The sequence below is a fragment of the Episyrphus balteatus genome, chromosome 2, assembly GCF_945859705.1.
Source record: "Episyrphus balteatus chromosome 2, idEpiBalt1.1, whole genome shotgun sequence".
NCBI classification, from domain to species: domain Eukaryota; kingdom Metazoa; phylum Arthropoda; class Insecta; order Diptera; family Syrphidae; genus Episyrphus; species Episyrphus balteatus.
The window spans coordinates 54,855,915-54,877,988 of record NC_079135.1 but is presented as its reverse complement, the minus strand read 5'-3'; the positions used below and the strand labels follow the sequence as shown (position 1 = coordinate 54,877,988).

General features: G+C 33.3%; 1 long non-coding RNA gene across 1 annotated transcript; it reads left to right on the top strand.

The window, feature by feature from the left end:
* The first annotated feature begins 19,249 nt into the window (after positions 1-19,249).
* LOC129912491 (uncharacterized) lies at positions 19,250-20,127 on the top strand. Its single transcript, XR_008771835.1, has 4 exons — positions 19,250-19,324; positions 19,430-19,510; positions 19,577-19,727; positions 19,815-20,127. It is a non-coding gene; the product is annotated as an uncharacterized LOC129912491 (long non-coding RNA).
* Positions 20,128-22,074: the final 1,947 nt, after the last annotated feature.

Sequence of the window (22,074 nt, the reverse complement as noted above, 5' to 3'; positions counted from 1 at the left end):
TTTTTCAAAGTTTTTTGCCGTATTCAATGTTTTGTTTTTAGCCGTATTCAATTTTTGTGACCATTATGTTGATAGATAAAGTATTTTCTTTTCTCCGTTACATGTTCAATATCTATAAATGCTTAAAGGATAAAAATAGACTATTTAGTAAAATCCAAAAATGTCATGTTTTCCTCTTTTTCGAATAGTTTTTCATAAAATTTTTTACAATATTTTAATTTAAATATTTTTTTAAAGAGTACATATTGATAGGAAATTTAATTATCTACAAAAAATTACTTAATACAAATTTTCATATTCGGCTTCCTTTTCAAGTTATAGACGGAAATACAAAAAGTAACAAAAAAAGTCGAAAATATTGATCGTTACAAAAATTATCATATTTTTATAACTTATCCATAGATTTTGAAGAAAATTATCGTTATCTTTGCCAGAAAGTGCACTATACATAAAAAATATAAAACTATGAGGATTTGCAAGATTAAGATTTTTTATGTCAGTAAGAAACTCTTTTTTTGGAAAAATTTCCTTTAAAAAGTCGATTTTTTTAAAGTGTTTTGATACAATGCACTTAAACTTTTGGAGTGACCCAAAAAAGTTATTGCAGTAATTGTTGCTTATTTGATCAGCTTTCAGGAACCGTTTTTTCTGTTCAGATTAGTTGTTTATTACTCAAGATATAGCCTGAATACTAAGTATGCTGGACAAAAAAACGACAGTAAACTTTGAAAAATCATATCTCGAAAACGTATCCATCGTAATTTTTTTTAAAGTGATTTCCGAGTTCCTGAGGTGAAAGTACGTAAGAAAAAAATAGTCGGATTGAGTGTCCATTTTGGCTGTAAACCAGTGTAATTTTATTGTTAATAAGTCTTACCTTTGTCATTTTTTGTTAAGATGAATAACAATGAAGCTATTCAATAAAAACGATACCAATCTCTTTTCCAAGATGGCGTTTGTTCCCAACCTCCAATCACCCAACAAATTGACTTTTATGATGAGGACATACACCCATATTTTGACTAATTTCCCTGAGCTACTTATCTTCTTAAAAAATAAAAACATTATTTATACTCTCACCATCATTAAAGCTCAAACATTATGTACATTAAATAACCATAGTTGAACAAAATTGTTGTTTTAATTGAGAAGACCCTGAGTTTAGGCCTTATTTTTGCAGCAAAAAAGTTAATTTTACAGCGGTGCAGGGTAAATTTGCTAGTGTCAAATTTTAACCAAACGTCATATTTTAACCAATATTTTAACGCAATTCGCACACGGCCTTAGTAGATTTTCAATTTTTTAAGATGAATATTAATTTAAGGAAGTACTTTGTATTAATACTTTTAACATTTCTTAAAATATCAACGCATTATAACAAAAATAATTTCAAATCTATCTTGATCTTTCTATCTTGAGAAACGTCAAATTTTAACCACTAGTGTCAAATTTTACCCTGCTCCGCAGCTGGGTACATTTTAACCCATTTTATTCACCATGCTAGTGTCAAATTTTAACCAAACGTCATATTTTAACCAACATTTTAACGCAATTCGCACACGGCCTAAAATCAATGCAATCTGACGTTTCTGAAAAAAGTTATACCTGTTTTTCATCTGTCAACCCATATTATTATAACACTAACTTGCTAACTTACTACCAAAAAAACCCTTAAAAGTTATGGTACCCAGCGGAACCAAATTTTGCATGAAGGCTTTTATGTCCATTATCACTAAGAATCAAAACAATGCAATGCAAAAAAACATTTATATCTATGACAAAATGGTAATTTTTGAAAAAAGGGGATATTTTGGGATATGCACTAAAAACATCCTGGTAAAATCTTAAAATTAGTGCTAATAGGCAAAAATTCTGTATAAACATAATTCTGTTTTTCCATTATTCTGCTTTTCTATTATTCTGTATTTCAAAATTCTGTAAATCCAAAATTCTGGAAATCCATTATTCTGTTTTTTTTTGGAATTCTGAATATTCCAATCCCATTCATTTTTGCCTTGCCTGTTGAAAAATTTGTATTAAATTAACAAATTAAGTATAACAGTGTATAAGAGCCGTTTGGTAAAACGAAACTGTAAAACGAAACTTAAGAGTTTATGTTCTACATAAATACTTAAGTTTCGTTTCAGACCTAACAATAAGAGACAAAACCAAATAATAAATAACAAAAAAACAAAACGATGAAATACGAGTATGTATTATGAAGATTCTTGGCTAAATATTACTATTTTGGTATTCAAGGTCATTCAAATTCAATCCAATAGCTGTAAGCCATATGCAAATTAATTGGGAAGGTACTTTACTTCAAAGCATTTTCTGCAAAGAAAATACCAAAAATCTGTACTCCAAAATTCTGTAAATGATAAAAGAAAAATTGTTTTGATAGGGTAGAATTGCCGGCCACCTTTCTGAAAATCGTTATAACTAGTGATTTCGTATGGTTTTTCAGCCAGTGTTCTTCATCAATAAAAAAAAATCCTGTGCCAGATAAAAAAAAATCCCATTTTTTTCTGCGACGATGGGATGTTTTTATTTTAGAATTATCAAACTAAGAGTGTGTGTCAACTAGGCTGAAAAAACCGATCGGAAGTATAATGAAAAATATACCAAAAGTAAAACTAAGTCCGCTTCTACACACGCAAAGCACGAGACGCACATAAGACCAAGGGAGAAATAAAGTTCGAAAAAAAGGGAAGGAAGATTTTCTACCGTGAGTCTCCGGTAAAAAATGGTGACTCTTTTTGACGTTTCTCTTTGATCTTGTTCTTTTATTTGCTGTTCTGCTTTATTTTCGTTCTTTTTTTTTGTTGTATATTTTGGTGTTTTTTTTTGTTTTTGAATTAAAATGTATATAGTCTGCGTCTACACGAAGACGTAGACGCACAAGATGCACATAAGAACAAAGCAGAAATTGATCTTTCTCTCTCTTGAATCTTGTGCGTCTACGTCTTCCTGTAGAAGTCATACGAAAACAAGAACAAAATAAAACCAAAGAAAATAGCTGTCAAATTTGCGTCTTCAAAAAAATACTACGTGTAGAAGCGCGCGACGCACCGAAACGAAAATCAAAAGAAAATTCGAAGCAGACTTATCAACGAACGCTTATTATGCTTCATATGTTATTAATATTAGGTAAATATTTTTTTTTTTCAATTCATAAAATTTCCCTAGGCATGTTATCACTATTTTTTTCAAGGAAATTATCCATTTTTGCCTTGTCACACACACAATTCCAAAAAAAAAAAATTACTCTCATTATGTTCAATCACTCGAGAAAAAGGAGTAAAAATTCAGAGTACTCCTTAATGGAGTGAAAGAAAACGATAATAGATACTTAATAATTAATGTCATTTGCGAGAAATTAACTATGCGCATAGTGAGCATGAACAAGTTTAAGGTTGACCTAAAATGACTACAAAAACCAAAAATGAGGCTTTGTTCCTGAAGGCCTCAGCAATAATAATCCGTTTTTACCAAAATTGGATTAGCTTCCTTTTTGGAGATACCCCCCGTAAACGTGTTTTTTTTCCGAGAAAAATTCATATCAACGCTCGAGTACGATAACTTAGGCGCAAATTGAAAACGGTTTTTAGTAGAGGTATTCAATACAATCATTTTTGGTTTTGGGAGGGAGGGTCTATGTCCCCCCCTTTAGGCGGGAGGGGCAGTTTTCTAAAAAAATCAAACAAAAAATTATTAAAAAACAATGGCAACACTTACAGTTATGAATGATACCTTTATCAAAAGCTAGAATTATACACTTAATTATAGTTTTTAAACCAAGTTATTTTAAACAGTTATTTTCGAAATAATCGATTCCAAAGTCAACAATTGTACACTGAAAATAATAAATTTCGTAAAATTACGAAAATAGTTTCATACACTACATTTTCGTTGGCCCAACGAAACATTCGTTGGCTCAACGAAAATATGTAATTTTTCGTAATATGAAAACCTTCATCAATTAATGAAAACGTTTCATACACTTTTTCTCCCTTTTTAGTGCCAAAAAATCCAATTCAATGAAAAGATTCATCAATTAACGAAAAATTTCATACTCATTTTAAAGAACAAAAATACGATTTTTTTCCTTACTTAATCAAAGTTTTAATTAAGTAACGAAAAAATTCATTAACTTATGAAATTCAACATACGAAAATTCTTCATATACTAATGAAATATTACATTGGCTTATGAAAAAATACATCAGTTAACGAAAAAAAATCGTTGCCTTACAAAAAAAAAAAAAAAAAACGTAGACTTGGGTGCATTTCTGTTTTAATGGTTAAAAATTGAATCTTGCTGGATATAGTTCACATTAGGTTTTTGTTTAAAAATCTATGTAAGTTGAGCTGAATATAAAAAATATTTGCGTATTGACAAGGTGTCTCACGGATAAGTCAACTGATGAGTCCAAGTGTGCTCCACCGGGTCGAAACGCCATGTTTTTGTTTGGACTGTATTAAATTAATAATAATTTAATAAGTCCAATAAATATTTAACAATAATCTACTAAAAAAAAAAAAAATAATACAACGAAAAGTTTCGTTACCTAACGAATATTTTTTTCGTAATTTAATTAAAATATTCATTAAATTTACGAAAAAATTCGTTAGCTAACGAAAGTTCTTTCATAAATTAATCAAAAAATACATTGACTAACGAAAAATGTCACGCGTGGTTAATTAAATTTTACGTTAATCAATGAAAAAGTTTCGTAAAGTGATGTAAAAATTCAATAATTCGCGATCAAAAATGTTTATGAAAAATTTCATTAAAATACGACAGTTTTCGTTAGTTGATGAAGTTCTTCATTAACGTATGAAAGCCATTTCGTTGAGCCAATTAAATTTTTCATCGGCTGAAAATTAATTAAATTTTCGTTGGCTCAACGAATTTTTTCGTTGTATTTACGTAAGGATTTGGTTCAGTGTAAAAAAGAAGTTTAAAAATATACATTGAATACTATTTTTGTCAAGACTTTGGGTTTCATTACGGGATAAATTGATAAAGTAAACTACCTCAATAAATTCCTTATCAAATACTGAAAACCATATGTTTCTATGCCTTCTAGTTTTTGAGAAAATTGAAAAATAGGAAAACTACTTTCTTTATCAGGCTCACTAATGAGCGTTCTGGTACCACACTGGTACTAAGAAATTTTATTTTTAAGATTCAAATGGAAATAAAACAAATTCATGGAATCGAAGTAGATTAAGCACAGTACTTTTTAATTTTTGATTTTTGATAATGGCAAAGCAAAATAGCCAAGAAAATAAAAATAAGATAAAGAAAGTAGTTTTCCTATTTTTCAATTTTCTCAAAAACTAGAAGGCATAGAAACATATGGTTTTCAGTATTTGATAAGGAATTTATTGAGGTAGTTTACTTTATCAATTTATCCCGTAATGAAACCCAAAGTCTTGACAAAAATAGTATTCAATGTATATTTTTAAACTTCTTTTTTACAATTGTTGACTTTGAAATCGATTATTTCGAAAATAACTGTTTAAAATAACTTGGTTTAAAAACTTTAATTAAGTGTACAATTCTAGCTTTTGAAAAAGGTATCATTCATAACTGTAAGTGTTGCCATTGTTTTTTAATAATTTTTTGTTTGATTTTTTAGAAAACTGCCCCTTCCGTCTAAAGGGGAGGACATAGACCCTCCCTCCCAAAACAAAAATGATTGTATTGCATACCTCTACTAAAAACCGTTTTCAATTCTCGGCGCCTAAGTTATCGTACTCGAGCCTTGCGTTGATATGAATTTTTGCTGAGGCCTTCAGGAACAAAGCCTCATCTTTAGTTTTTGTCGTCATTTTAGGTCAACCTTAAACTTGTTCAGGCTCACTGTGTGCGTACACTTTCCCGCTGCGAACACTTACCCCGTTCGACTCTACCCTACTCAAACTTCAAATTTTAAAAAATCCTGAAAATGAAAATTTTTAGATTAAATTTCCTATGACATACCTATTATTTTGTTTTTATAACTCTTAGGCTTGCCATATAAGCAGGGTCGCGTATTCAAAAATACGGAAAAATAAACTTTAAGGCTGTCAAGGCAAGTTGCCATTGACAGGATATCCCTAGGCAACCCATGTGCAATCTATTTCCTTAGACACTACCTTTCAGACAATATAACTCTCAATTGGCATACCGATGAGAGTAGAGGTCGTCCTATGGCGGGATCTCCTACTAATCATTAAATGTTTTCATATATTTTCTCCTGCGCGTTTGTTTGTGACCCTACTCCTTCTACATGACTAGGATGACTAGAAAGATTTTTCTGAAATTTTGTGTGTATGATAACGTCTATCCGAGACAGGTTTTGTTTTATAATTGGACCCGGTAGGTGGCGCTGTTGTCAAGTTATAGGCCAATTCTATGTTTGGGGTCGAATGACTGAACAGATTTTTGTGAAATTTTGTGTGTACGATATGGATGGTCCATCCGAAGCAGGATTTGTGTTATAATTGGACCCGGTAGGTGGCGCTGTTGTCAAGTTATAGGCCAATTCCGTATTTGTGGTCGAAAGACTGGACATATTTTTGTAAAATGTTGTATGTGCTATAGATTGATTCGAAACATGTTTCGTTTCATAATTAGACCCTGTAGGTGGCACTGTTGTCAAGTTATATGCAAATTCCCTATTTGGGGTCTAATTTCTTTTTTATTGTATCTAGCCATGATTTGATTTGATTTTTATTGAGCACGTTAAAATCCTAACGTTACAGGTAATTATAAATATAAATAAATATAATAATAAAAATGAATGTATATAAAAAAAAAAGATAACACAATTAAATTTCTAATTTACAAAAGTAACGAAAAATCGAATTTTAAACTGTTTCGATTTAATATTTACGTTAACAGACTCAATTAAGTTATAATGTTTATATTATTATATAAATATTAATTAACTGATTAATCGGACTGTTAGACCCATAGTTCGATCTGCTAAAACTGGGACGTATTGGCAATCTAGTTCTTAACCCGACACGGGCCGCGTTAAAGTTAAATGACTAGACATATTTTTGTGAAATTTTGTGTGATTTTTGACAGATTTTTTAGGCCCGTTCCATTGGAGGTGGTAGTTTACTCATGAGTAGATCTAGTACTAGAATTAACACATGATCTTCTACTCAAGGAGAAAGGAATGCGTAGTTGTTGTACTAGATTTCTACTCTCGAGTAAACTACCACCTTCAATGGAACAGGGCTTTTGTAAAAAATATTTCGTTTGATCTGTCACTAGGACACACATAAATTTACAAAAAAAGAATACTAATTGAATTTCCTAAATAGCGAAAATGTATCGAATTTTAGTAGTTTGTGCTCCACATATCAAGTTGTGACCCGATTTTTTTTGTATTGAAAAAGTTTTACACATTACAGGGCCAAAATTTTAAAATAAATACTAGGAAAGGCGGAACGAAGTGCGCCAGGTCAGCTACAGATATAACGTTTTAGTTAGTACAGTCAAATAAGGTGAAAAAAGGGGTACAGCTCGGAATGAATGCGAATAGACATTTTTTTTGCTCAATATCTTGGTTTTGGCATTCTATAACAGACCTTAAAAGTCTAGAAAAATGTCCATGTCCGCAAGTCGTGGTTTCAAACAGACATTCAAAGCAGATAGACGTGCAGCGGATAGTTTTAAACACTTAACAAAAACAACCACCAAATCTACCAGCGAAGGGTTTTACCTGCGACGATTTTCAAAAGTTTTATTACCCTGTGGTAATAAAACCCGAAATCATTAGCAGAGTTCAGCTATCTAAGCCAACCCTTAATTAATAAATTATTTGAATAATGAACAATAACGATGACTCTAACTTAGGCCCATTTGCTGAAACGAGTCTTAAATATTTATGTGAAACATAAACCCTTAAGTTCTACATTACGGTTTGCACGAACTTCAAACTGTGTCATAAATTCCTCTAAGTTTAACATAACTTAGGGGGAAGAAATAGTAGAACTTAAGCTGTTATGTTCTACCTAGGCACTTTTATTTTATGAAAAAAGCAAGAATGTCGCTCAAAAATTGATGTCGGTAGTACAAAGGACATGAATTATTATCAATTTAATAAAAATAAAATTACATTCATTAACTTAAACCATCCACAGATGGTACAATTTACACCACAGTTTTTTGTATGAGGCACTATTTTGCTGTCATATTTCATTGACTAATTTTGACACACCAGCACATTTACACACACACACGAATAATTTTTGTTTAACCAATTAACACTTATTTTTGGCTCAAATATACTTTTTTACACTTTTATTCCGCAAGATAAAGACACAAACTTGAAAATTTAACGATATTGTTGTATATTAATTGCTAAATTGCTCAAAATCTATTTAAATTATTTGACGTTTCTATTGATTTGACTTTTGAATCTGAAGTTCTCAGCGATTTATATCATGAAAGTAAATCATTGCTAGGTTAAACATAAATATTTTTTAGCAACTTAGAATAAACTAAGTACAACACAAGAGTTATGTTCGACCTAGCTAAGATGAGAATTTATGACTAGTATGAGCAAATGGGCCTTATTGATTTAATTTTAATAATAGCTCAGGGAAATTAGTCAAAATATGGGCATGAAATCGCATTTTTCGCGGGACAAATTTTTTTTCATGAAATGTGTTCGGGTGGTTGTCCTTATCACAAAAGTCAATTTGTTGGGATAATTGGAGGTTGGGAACAGCCGCCATCTTGGAAAAGAGATTGGTATCGTTTTTATTGAATAGCTCCATTGTTATTCATTTTAACAAAAAATGACAAAGGTAAGACTTATTAACAATAAAATTATCTAAGAAATGATATACAAAACAATTCCGTGAGTTGATTAAATAAAATTTTATAGTTGCTCAAGGTGCGGGTTTGTATCGCAAGGTTGGGACAAAATGACATTTTTTCATATATCTGACGAACTTTTGATTTGTTTGGATAATTCTTTATGAATGAATTGTTGTACTTATAATTACCTATAAAATGAGCCCACAATCGTTATTGTCACCATCGTATTGTAGAAGTAATCTAACTCCGAATCTCTCCATGTACTAGTCAAAAGTAAGAAAAAAGCTGTTTTTTTGCTAGTAGGCCGAGAAAATTTTGGGAGTAGAGGTAAAACCAAAATATAAGTACGCAGTTTTGCAGCCATACGCGTGTTAATATCGATTTCAAAGGTCTGACAACTCTAATTTTGTGCTTTATACAGTTTTTGGGGGGTTAAATAACGTAAGTTTTCCAGTTAATGTGAATGGGCTAAATTTATACTATTTGAAATTATAAATATACAAGCTGATGCTCTATTATTTTTCCTAAATCTGGACACCTCAATCTCGGCTATGGGGTTAATAGAACTCACGATATAAGCTTTTTTAACTAACCATATCAGGCTTTTCAATTCAAATAAACAAACAAAAATCTAAACAAAAAAAGCTTCTAAAACATAATCGTATAAACGGCTTATATATAGTTCTATTGGTCACATCCTCAAGATTGGGGTGTTCAGATTTAGGAAAAATAATAGAGCATCAGCTTGTATATTTATAATTTCAAATAGTATAAATTTAGCCCATTCACATTAACTGGAAAACTTACGTTATTTAACCCCCCAAAAACTGTATAAAGCACAAAATTAGAGTTGTCAGACCTTTGAAATCGATATTAACACGCGTATGGCTGCAAAACTGGGTACTTATATTTTGGTTGTACCTCTACTCCCAAAATTTTCTCGGCCTACTAGCAAAAAAACAGCTTTTTTCTTACTTTTGACTAGTACATGGAGAGTTTTGGAGTTAGATTACTTCTACAATACGATGGTGACAATAACGATTGTGGGCTCATTTTATAGGTAATTATAAGTACAACAATTCATTCATAAAGAATTATCCAAACAAATCAAAAGTTCGTCAGATATATGAAAAAATGTCATTTTGTCCCAACCTTGCGATACAAACCCGCACTTTGACCAACTATAAAATTTTATTTAATCAACTCATGGAATTGTTTTGTATATCATTTCTTAGATAATTTTATTGTTAATAAGTCTTACCTTTGTCATTTTTTGTTAAAATGAATAACAATGGAGCTATTCAATAAAAACGATACCAATCTCTTTTTCAAGATGGCGGCTGTTCCCAACCTCCAATTATCCCAACAAATTGACTTTTATGATGAGGACAACCACCCGAACACATTTCATGAAAAAAATTTTGTCCCGCGAAAAATGCGATTTAAATTACTAATTTCCCTGGGCTATAAATAAAAAATAAAAATAAAAAACACCATTTAATTTGAGTCAACTAAATTTATTTATTTGTATGCATTTCGACCGATGTATCGGCCATCATCAGCAACACGACTTTGTAATATAGTTGTCACTTACATAAACAGAAAGCTTTAAAGAAAATAATTACATAAATTATACATGAAAGTTAAAGCAGTAAAGATATACATAATTGATTTTAAAAACAAAACATTAGACTAAATAGATCGACTATATTAATTAATGTGCGCATGAAAGTTTTTCTTAAAACATCGTGCGAGGATTAAACTAAGTGGTGCCATATAATAATTAAAGTAAAAACAATTAGCAGCAATTAAAAATGGGTGAGCCTTTTAATCTTGAAAGTGCGTTTATTGCCCTGGAAGAACTAATTAAGAGGATCATCAACGACCTGGGTCCTGAACACGGACCGCGAATCAATAAAACCCTAGGAAGTTTTATCACAAGGGATGATCAATTGCAGAAGAACAAAGAAGACAAAGCCGAAGACGAAATGGAAACCGAAAGTGAAGAAAGCTCATCGACACACGCCAACGATGAAGTGCAAACCAGCCAAGATGAGCCAGCCAGCGAAGAAGAGGATACTTGTGATTCTGCTTCCAGTTCGGAAATTGATGGTGAATCTCCCCAGCCAGGGCAGAAGAGGCCTAGGAAATCCGGAAAAGGAGCAACTGCAGCAAAAAAACTAATAATCACGGATTTCCACAAGCCATCAACAGCAACAGCCCAGCATTCTCCGAATAAGCAGCCAACATCAGCCAGTCCAAACAAGCAGCCAAAAGCACAACAGTCACAAGCTGCAACTCAGCCACCAACAGCTAAACAACCAGCAACAGCAAGTACAACTGCCACCCAGCCAACGCCTCCAATCCCCACCACCAAGGCAACAGGAATGCCACCAATCTTCTGTTTTTCCGCTAACATCGCGGAAATCAGCAGATTCTGCAAAAATAAAAACCTTAAGGTGACATTTAAAAACCGGAGCACAAAGACAACCATCATTTCAACTGGGAATCGCCAATCTTTTGAGGACATTAAAAACTTCCTAAAGGCGAGGAAGATCCAATTTAATACCTTTACACCCCGAGAAGATAGGAAGAACCTACTGCTGCTGAAAGGACTTCACTTCACACTCGCAGCCATTGAAATAGAAGATGAACTTAGGATCGAGGGTCTCCCAGTCATCAAAGTCACTGAATTCAAGTCCAAAAAGGCACAGTGCAAAGAATTCAACAACTTCGTCGTAGAACTAAGTAAGAGCTGTGACATCGCCGAGGTCTACTCAAAGACCTTGATAATGAACCACCGGGTTCATTGGGAGCGTCTTAGGACCAACGACATCGTGCAATGCCGAAACTGCCAACGTTTTGGTCACGTTGCCACAAACTGCGGCCGCCAATATGTTTGCGTTAAGTGCAAAGAAGACCATGAACCAGGACAATGTAGAAGGAAGGAAAACACCGGATCGAATGTATGGTGCGCCAACTGTAAGAAGGAAGGACATCCAGCTAGCTTCAAAGGATGCCCGACACTGAAAGCTAAGCTTACCGAAAGGAATAAGGTGCTGGCGGAGAAAAAGTCTCACCAGGAGTTTGCTGCTAAGTCAGCATGTACCATTACCCGGCCAGCAGTGAGCTATGCAGCAATGGCCCTAAAAGCACAACCACCAAAGGCAGCAACACCCAAGCCAATAGCACCAATGAAGAACCAAACACAATAACAGTGCCGTTCCATCTAACTATGGGCTTCTGAGTGATAAAGATAAGTCCGCGGCCTTAGCCACCTTCATCTACACACTATGTCATTAAAGAAGCTCCACATGCTGACGTACAATGTCAATTCATTGTACAGCCTGGAGAAGAGGACATCATTCAACTTGTTCTTGAAGAACAACAGCCCAGACATCGCCCTCATCAGCGAGACCAACTTGACACGGAAAAATAACATTGACATCGTTGGATTTAACACCTTCCGACAGGACAAAGCCGAGAACCGCAGAGGGACTGCAATTTTTGTAAAGAAAAATATAAGCACCAGTGAAACCATCATCAAAGGACTCTTGACCAGTGAAGCTACTGCCGTAATCTTAAACCTAGGAAGAGATGAGACACTCACCATAATAAGCGTGTACTTCAAATGCAATTCCACGGCCAAAAACATCCAGAGCGACTTACAGACCCTCAACGGCACACTCTCGAGAAGCACTTATGGACTCATCGGCGGTGATTTCAATGCTAGACATCACCTTTGGATGGATACAACTATCAACACTGAAGGGAAGGCAATATCCGACTGGTTGGATTTCAACAGTGCCCAACACTCGTTAGTTGTAATTTCTCAACCGAAACCAACCTACCCAAGAACACCTTCAACATTGGACTTCTTCTTAGTAACATCAAATTTTGTGCATATTCATCCTGATTTCTGCAACTTTATCTGTTCAACAGTATCCAGCGACTCGGACCATGAAGCAGTTCAGCTCAGTATTAAGCTTCATCAGCCCATCAACTTAGTGACACAACCAGCGGAACACTTCATCAACTATAGGAGATTGGATATAGACAGGCTGCAAAGAGAGGTTGAATAATCCATCACTTTCCCACCACACAACAGAAATCTCCAGAATGTTGAAATTGATGCTGCTATTGATTCTCTGGAAACGGCAATCACAAGTGCACTGGACAATCAAAAACAGCCGAAGACATCAAAGGACCGCTACCAACATCTTCCAGTACACGTGCAAAATTTATACGCACACAGACAGCGGTTAAGAAAACGCCTCCAAAGGATCCACCAGCGGGACTTAAACACATCAAATGCCAACTACCGGACAGTGTGGAGTGAGCTGCAGTGCACCAACATCATGCTCCGTAACGCCATTCAACACTTCAACAACACACAGTTCCAGAAGAGACTGCAGTCAATAAAGCCCGGACCTGATGCCTTCAAGAATATCAACCGAATTGTTGGACAGAAGTCACCAATGCCGAAAGTTATTAACACCAACAATGGAGAAGCAACAACATCTCAGGAAAAAGCAGAAGCATTTGCAGCCCACTTCGAAGGTAACTTCACACTGAACCCTTCCGCAGACCCAGTCTTCTTACAGGAAATGGAAGCATCCATCCGAAGGACCTTAGTACCTAACATCGATGTAGCAACATTCAGCAACACCAATCCCGCAAGTGATCCAGTTGACAGCCCAAACCTGAGCACCCCAGAAGAGATTGCCGAAATAATTAGCCTATCCAAACCTAAGAAATCAGCCGGACCGGATGGCATTTCCAACTTCGTCATTAAGAGGCTCCCGCAGACAATATTAATATTCTTAACCATTATCCTCAACAACTGCATCAACAACAGCTACTTCCCGCAGAAATGGAAAACTGCAAGAATCGTGGCAATTCCTAAGAAAGGTGTGAGGGACATTATATCTAATTACAGGCCAATTTCTCTTCTCAACAACCTAAGTAAGCTCTTGGAAGAGCTGACACTGAGGAAGCTCAAGAAGTTTTGCAGCGATTTCAACATTTCGACTTTCGGGAGAAGCACTCCACACTGCATCCGCTCATGAAGTTCCACCAAGAAATCACCTCAGCTTTGAACAACCATCAAGTTACCGTCGCATGCTTTCTGGATGTCGAGAAAGCATTTGACAGCGTATGGATAGAAGCCCTTATCCATAAACTTCATTTACTAGGCTTCCCTGTAGCACTAATAAAAATCATTTTTTCTTTTCTTTCTTCTAGGAACTTCTTCGTACAAGTGGAGAATAGAAAATCAGCAATGAAGTGCATTAGAGCTGGAGTTGCCCAAGGATCAAAACTTGGTCCCTTCCTCTATAGTATCCTGACATCGGACCAGCCGCTTGCAAGTGAGTGCGAGAACCTGCTTTACGCTGACGATTCGCTCACATACTACAAGTCCGTCTCGCCAACGATAGCTGCCAGGAAAGTTGAAGCTCACATTCGAAAACTGTATGAGTTCTACAGTAAATGGGGTATCCGGATCAACTCATCAAAATCGGAATTACTGTGCTTTAGACGAACAGGAGGACGAAGCATTCGGTCAGCTGCAAACTGTAGGAGCATCACACTTACACTACCTGATGGTACTAAATTGGCAGCCAAACGAAACGCGAAGTATTTAGGGATCAACTTTAACGAGCTCCTGAGGTTCAACCTTCACTCTAGGTCTGTCCTGAAAAAAGCCAACTACGCCTTCCATCGCCTTCACCCCCTGATGAAGAGAAGAAACGGATTAAGCCAACCAACGAAACTCCTGATCTACAAGCAGCTTCTTCGACCTGTCATCGCCTATAGCTTTCCGGTATGGTATACCATTTCCAAGACAGCCATGAAGGAACTTCAAATTTTTGAGAGGAAAATCCTGAGGATCTGCACCGGACTTTACTTCGATCGACAGCGACAAAAATACTACAGCAACGAGCGACTTTACGAGGAAGCAAACATCATGACGTTGGAAAAGTATCTGCTGCAATCTGCAAAGAAACTTGTCGGAAGCATCGCCAACCACCCCAATCAGCTGATGAGAAGCATGAGAACCCAACAACGACATCCCGAACCCAGATACCTTAGTGCTTTGGATATTCTGGATGAGCACATAATCCCAACCGACAACGAGGAAGTAGTTTACTTTTACGCCGATACGCAATCGGCCTACTACCGCGGCTAAATGCCATACCACCCAACCCACCATAATCAATACAACAACTGGACAACCGGGAAGGAACACCCCGAGGATAACCTAGTCAGCAGACTTGTAAAATTAAGCCTATTCATGTACTATATTTAAATATATTTTATCTTTTATCCATTGTATAAGGTTAGGCCCCATATGTGCCAACAAATTTTATATCAATCAATGTATCTTATTAGAAATAAGTTAAGCTTAAGTCAATTGTATATAGTATGTTCAATAAAACAAAATTGAAAAATTGTCCGCAAGTCGCGATTTTCAAGTTCGAACCGCGAAATTAAGATTTTCGAAATAAGCAATAATAGATTTGGTAGATAATGGTGTTATATACACATACACATACATATGATACATGATTTCAAGATTTTTTTTAATGCTGATTCCAAAAAATCTATCAAGGCAATCTGACGTCCCATATTATTATAAAAGTTGCAAACTTACTACCGGAAAACTTTTAAAACGGGAGTATTTGGCTAGAATAGGCCTGATTATGACGATTACAACTCAACATCAACTTTTTGAATCGTTATATCTCAAAAACGGTGGCTCTTAGGAAAAACGTGTGTTGACATTCTTTATTGATAATTACCTGATCTAAAATTTTGGCATCGCAAATTTTATGAAAAATTTTACCGTTTTGCCGAAAATCACCAAAATCATTTTTGTGACCTTTGATCCCAAGTAAAATTTTTAGCAGGAGTCGGATCGATGAGGACTTTTTAGATTTCATTTATGATGGTGTTTTCAACAATCCTACCAATTTTCAGCTTGCTGCGAAATCTGTCCAACATCGAATGTCTAAATTGACCGGACTATAGGAAGTACCTATACAACGGAATTTTCTTAAGATTTTCTTTTCGTTTTTCATTAACGCGTGATACTTTAGCATCAAAAATATTTCTGGTGCAAACGTGATGCTTTGTAGTTAAAAGGCCAGTCATAGCAAAAGAAACAGTATGAAATTGAATATTTTTTCCTGATGGTCGTTTACAGCGATCAGGAAAACTTATGTCAGTTGAAAGATACAAAATCTACCTACTCTTTTTTTCCTGATTGAAATACACACGAAAAAGTTTTTCGTTTGCAGTGGAACAGGAAAAAATTTGAAACACTTTAAGGGAATGATTTGGTTCATTTTGTTTCAAATGTCAATCATCTTGCACGAAAAATGAATTTGCATCAGGAAAACAAATATATACAATCTTAACAAAAAAACAATACATAGTTCCATTGCAAATTTTATTTTCAATAAAAATTTTCTGAGTTATTTTAAATCGATTAGTGCAGCATTTGTGTTTCAAATCGAATAAAAAAATCCAAAATATCTATTTGAAAATTTAAGGCCTCAGTTATAGCTACACTGAACCAAAAATTGTACATAAAATTTATGAACGGCGTTCATTAACTTGAAATTAATGTACGGTTCACGGAATTAATGCACCATCCCTTAATTCAATGAACTATTCATTAAAAATAAAATTATGAACCTATGAACGTTCATTAATCTCGTTCATTAAAATCCGTTTTTGTCTTAAATTTTTTTTATGAACGGCTATTCATTGAATTAATGAACCTGTACATTAAGGTACATTCATTAAAATCAATGAACGTTCATTAATTCAATGAATAGACGTTCATAAAAAAATCTGTTCATTATCCCAATGAACCTGTTCGTTAAAACAATGAACGCCATTCATTAAAATCTATGAACCATTCATTAATTCAATGAACAGCCGTTCATAAATATCCGATACACTTTTTGATAAAAGATTCTATGAACCTGTTCGTTAAAACAATGAACGCCATTCATTAGAATCAATACACATTCACTAATTCAATGTTTGTGAGATGTTTTATTTTGCAAAAGTCGCTATTACTTCTAAACGAAAGCGAAAATCTAAAAAACTTATTTAATAATTCTGTCGGAAATTAAAAAATCTACAACTATAATATCTGACAGTTTTTCAAAAAAAGCAAAAATAGAAAAGATATTGACGAAAAAAGAATAAATTTCATGTCTTTTTGTTTGAGAGATGTTTTATTTCACAAAAGTCGCTATTACTTCTAAACGAAAGCGAAAATCTAAAAAACATATTTAATATATTGTGTCGGAAATTAAAAAATCTTCAACTTTTATATCTGACAATTTTTCAATAAAAGCAAAAATAGAAAAGATATGACGAAAATAAAATAAATCTTTTTTTCTTCTTTTTTAAAAGGCACCAAAACTTAATAAACCATTCATTATTTCAATTATTCGTTAAGATTCATATTTAACGAATACATTTATTGTCGAAGTGAGCGTGTTCATGAATTTAATGAACGTGTTCATAGATTTAATGAACGTGTTCATAGATTTAGTGAACGTGTTCATAGATTTATGATTTAATGAACGTGTTCATTGATTTAATGAACCGTTCATTAATTCAATGTATAGTTAATCAAAACTTAACAAAGGGCAACTTGCGTGTTGCAGTAATCACACTTTTAAAAAGTGTATCGAATTATGAAAAAGGTTTTCATATCATTTAACGAATACATTTATTGTGGAAGTGAGCGTGTTCATGAATTTAATGAGTGTGTTCATAGATTTAGTGAACGTGTTCATAGATTTAATGAACGTGTTCATAGATTTAATGAACGTGTTCATTGATTTAATGAACGTGTTCATAGATTTAGTGAACGTGTTCATAGATTTAATGAACGTGTTCATTGATTCAATGCATAGTTAATCAAAACTTAACGAAGGGCAACTTGCGTGTTGCAGTGATCACACTTTTAAAAAGTGTATCAAATTGGGTGCGTTCACGTACCGATCCAAGGGTATCCGGATACCTTTGTGTTGTTGTAATCCCATATAAAATCTCAGCTGATCGAACACATGTGTTGACAAGCAAAAAAATCCAAAGGTATCCTAAAAATTTCTGGATTCTTGTGTATCTTATGGGAGATTTGAAGAACAGCTGATTCGTGTTCACAAACGTAGCGGATACTTTGGTATCTTGGATAGGGTATCTGTGCGTACGTGAACGCACCCATTATGAACAAGATTTTCATATCATTTAACTTTTTACTAAAGTAATAATTTTATTCAGTTTGCAGGTTTCAAAATAACCCTTTTTATGAGTATGAGAATAAAATGTTTTGATACCACATTTGACAGGTGTCGAAATATCATTTTTTTTAACCGAGTTGGGGAATCAAATAAAACGGGGCTTTTTACCTAGTGTATTTTTTTGTGTTTGTACATAATAAGTAGTTTTGTTTTTTGTTCTCATTTTCAAAGTTTTCTTGCTCACACAAACATTTATCTCGGTTGAACAACCGTTCGTATCAATGTGAACAGTAGTTAACGACACAAGGAGATGTAAATGTTGTTGAATGTGAAAACCCCTTTAGTTCTTATTTTTTGGTGTCGTTTCAACGGTTGTTTGTGCTTTCAACATGAAAGCAAATTTTAAGTTAATTTTTTTTACTGTGATTGTCAATATTATTGTAAGAATATTGACAATCACAGTAAAAATTTAACTTTATATTAACTGATATTCAATTTTTGAAAACATATATTTACAAGAGAATACCTTTTGTGTATTAACTGTGCTCTTTGCACATAGTTCACCCTTAAATTTTAAAGAACGCGTAAAATAAAGTGGGAACACTACTTGTTGATACGTAGAACGAAAGAATTTCTTTCGTTAAATGATGTAGCCAAGCGTCCCCAAGCCAACCCAAGCCATTCAGTTACAGTCAGCGTTACCACTTGCAGAAAAAAATTCGAAGTAGATTTGAAGAAAAAATGGAAGTAGATTGAGAAAAATCGAAGTAGATTTCAAAATATCCTTTTCTTTATAAAAAATCTATATTAAAAGAAAATAGTTCTATTAAATTTACTTAAGTTAAATAATTTATTTAGTAAAAACAACTAGAAACAAAAAATTGAATTCTTTCCAACTACATATTTTCGGTGTAAATGTATTTCTATATATTGTTTTATAACAATTTTTAGTCAAATTTTTGGTTTTCTGAAAAAAATAAGTAGATTTGGCTTATATTTTGATAACTTGAAGTAGATTGGAACAGTGATTTTAAAATGAAGTAGATTTTGATATTTTTGTAATGGTGCGAAGTAGGAAGTAGATTTTAATTTTTTTTTTTTTAAAGAAGTAGATCTACTTCAATTGAAGTAAAGTGGTACCACTGGTTACAGTCTTACAGTGTGAATCGTGAATGTCTGATCGATAAGAGGAGCTATTCAGCGGAGAGCTGAAGCAAAAATAAAAAGTAAGTATTTCATTAGATTACGTAGTATTTATTATTTAAAAGCATTTATTTATTAAAAGTACACATTTATTTTGATAAATAATTTGTTTTTCATCATATATATAGGAGATTTGTTCGATTTCCCATTTGCCGCCGCCCGCCCGTCGCCTGTTGCCATCACGTCGTTTCATGCATCAAAAATTTAAGGTAAGTGTTTTCATTTTCATCCCTAAAATGTGTTATAATTGTATTAATATATTTATATATATGTAGTGCTCTTCTTACACCACGTTGCTACCACGAAGCTGCCGCCACATTATTGTCTGCCTCCGGTGTCGTTGTCGTTATTTGCCACACCACGTTCCTTCCAGCCACCACGTTGTTCCCGCCAGCCGCCACCATCATCCCGCTAAAATAATTCCTGGTATGTATCTACTTTTTATAATTTTGATTGCAATCATTTTATCTTATAAATATATACGTATGTATTAATATATTTATATATATGTAGTGCCATCACGTTGCCACCACCACGCTGCCGCCACATTATTGTCTGCCTCCGCTGTCGTTGTCGTCATTTGCCACACCACGTTCCATCCAGCCACCACGTTGCTCCCGCCAGCCTCCACCAATCTTGCTGAAATAATTTCCTACTTTTTATTTATTTACTTATTTTATTTTATTTACTTTATAAATTTGTATAAACTTAAAACAAACTTGCTGTTCATTTCAAAGAAATGGAACTACAATTACTGCCTAGAATCATTTTTTATTAATATTTTAAAATTTGATTGCATTATATTCATTAACCCTCTTCCGCAACCGGACCAAAAATTGATTTAGATGTTTTAAACTTGAATAAATTAACTTTTTCAATATGAATTTTCATAAAATATTTAAAAAAAATCCTAATAAAGTATTTGAACTTTGTTTTTAGCTTATTTTTCTCTTCTGAAAGCAGCGTATGCGGTAGAGTATTAATAAAATTTGAATAGAAATACTTTTTTAGGCACTTTTCAGCATTGGTTTTGATCATTTATAGAGTTTGATATACTAAATTGAGAAAAAATGAAACTAGGATTACCATCTACAATAATTTTCATTAGTATTTTGAAATTAACTTGCATATTATTATTAACACTCTACCGCAAACAGGCCAAAAATTGATTTAGATGTTTTAAACTTGAATAAATTAACTTTTTCAATATGAATTTCTGAAAGCAGCGTATGCGGTAGAGTATTAATAAAATTTGAATAGAATGACTTTTTTAGGCACTTTTCAGCGTTGGTTTTGATCATTTATAGAGTTTGATATACTAAATTGAGAAAAAATGAAACTAGGATTACCATCTACAATCATTTTCATTAGTATTTTGAAATTAACTTGCATATTATCATTAACACTCTACCGCAAACAGGCCAAAAATTGATTTAGATTTTTTAAACTTGAATAAATTAACTTTTTCAATATGAATTTTCATAAAATATCTTAAAAAAATCCTAATAAATTATTTGAACTTCGTTTTTAGCTTATTTTTCTCTTCTGAAAGCAGCGTATGCGGTAGAGTATTAATAAAATTTGAATAGAATGACTTTTTTAGGCACTTTTCAGCATTGGTTTTGATCATTTATAGAGTTTGATATACTAAATTGAGAAAAAATGAAACTAGGATTACCATCTACAACAGGCATGTCAAACTCAATGGTAACGAAGGGCCAAAACAGCGAAATCAAAATTTGTATGGGCCGCAGAAAAAAAGGAGAACTAAAATTTTTATAAAACAAATTTATGAAAAAACAGGAAAAATGATAACATTAATGTATTCCTTTTACCATGTTTTTTCTAAGACCAAGAATAGTTAGGATGTATCTTATAGGTAACTCATTCCTCTTAATGACTTAAATAACAACTCGCATCAACAGGTACATTTAACAGGAAAAAAGCGAAGAAAATCAAGAGAACTTGTCTTTCAAAGACATAAATCTGCAAGCCTTTTTTCATATTCAGTATTAAAGTTTATACTTTTTTGTGGATTATTTTTGATACGACCGATAAGGATAGATACGGATTAACTTAAAAAAAAAAAAGAATTCATAAATTTCGATAAATAATAACGTGTAAAAGAGATTAAGCTCTTAAAGACATTTTCGTTTTGATACTACGATTTCGGAATAGGCTTGACGCTTGAGGCTCAAAGATTCTTTATTTGTGCATAATGGGGTCCTTGCCATAAAATTAAGAATGTCACGTTATACTTCAATACAAAAATTAAAGTATTGGATCGGTCTGGAAACTCTCCGGTCATGAAATCCATAGATAACGTCGTTTAGAGCTTATTCCCTTTTGTAAGATATTTTTTATCAAAATTTAAAATCGACAAAAACTTTAAAAATTGAGCAACATGAAACAAAAATACCTAGCATTTTTTTCGCTTGGCCCTAATAATATGGCAAGGTACTGTAAATTATAAACTTAAACTCAAAATTATTAAAAATGTGGACTGGGCCGCAGAGTTATGCGTTGTGGGCCGCATGCGGCCCGTGGGCCGCAAGTTTGACATGCCTGATCTACAATCATTTTCATTAGTATTTTGAAATTAACTTGCATATTATTCAATTTCAATTCAATTCAGTTTATTGAACTTGTTATTTACAATTGACTTAAAATTAACTTATTTCTAAGATACATTGGTTGATATAAAATTTTATTGGCACAGAAGGGGCCTAACCTTATACAATGACTAAGTTATAAAATATAAATAAATATTATA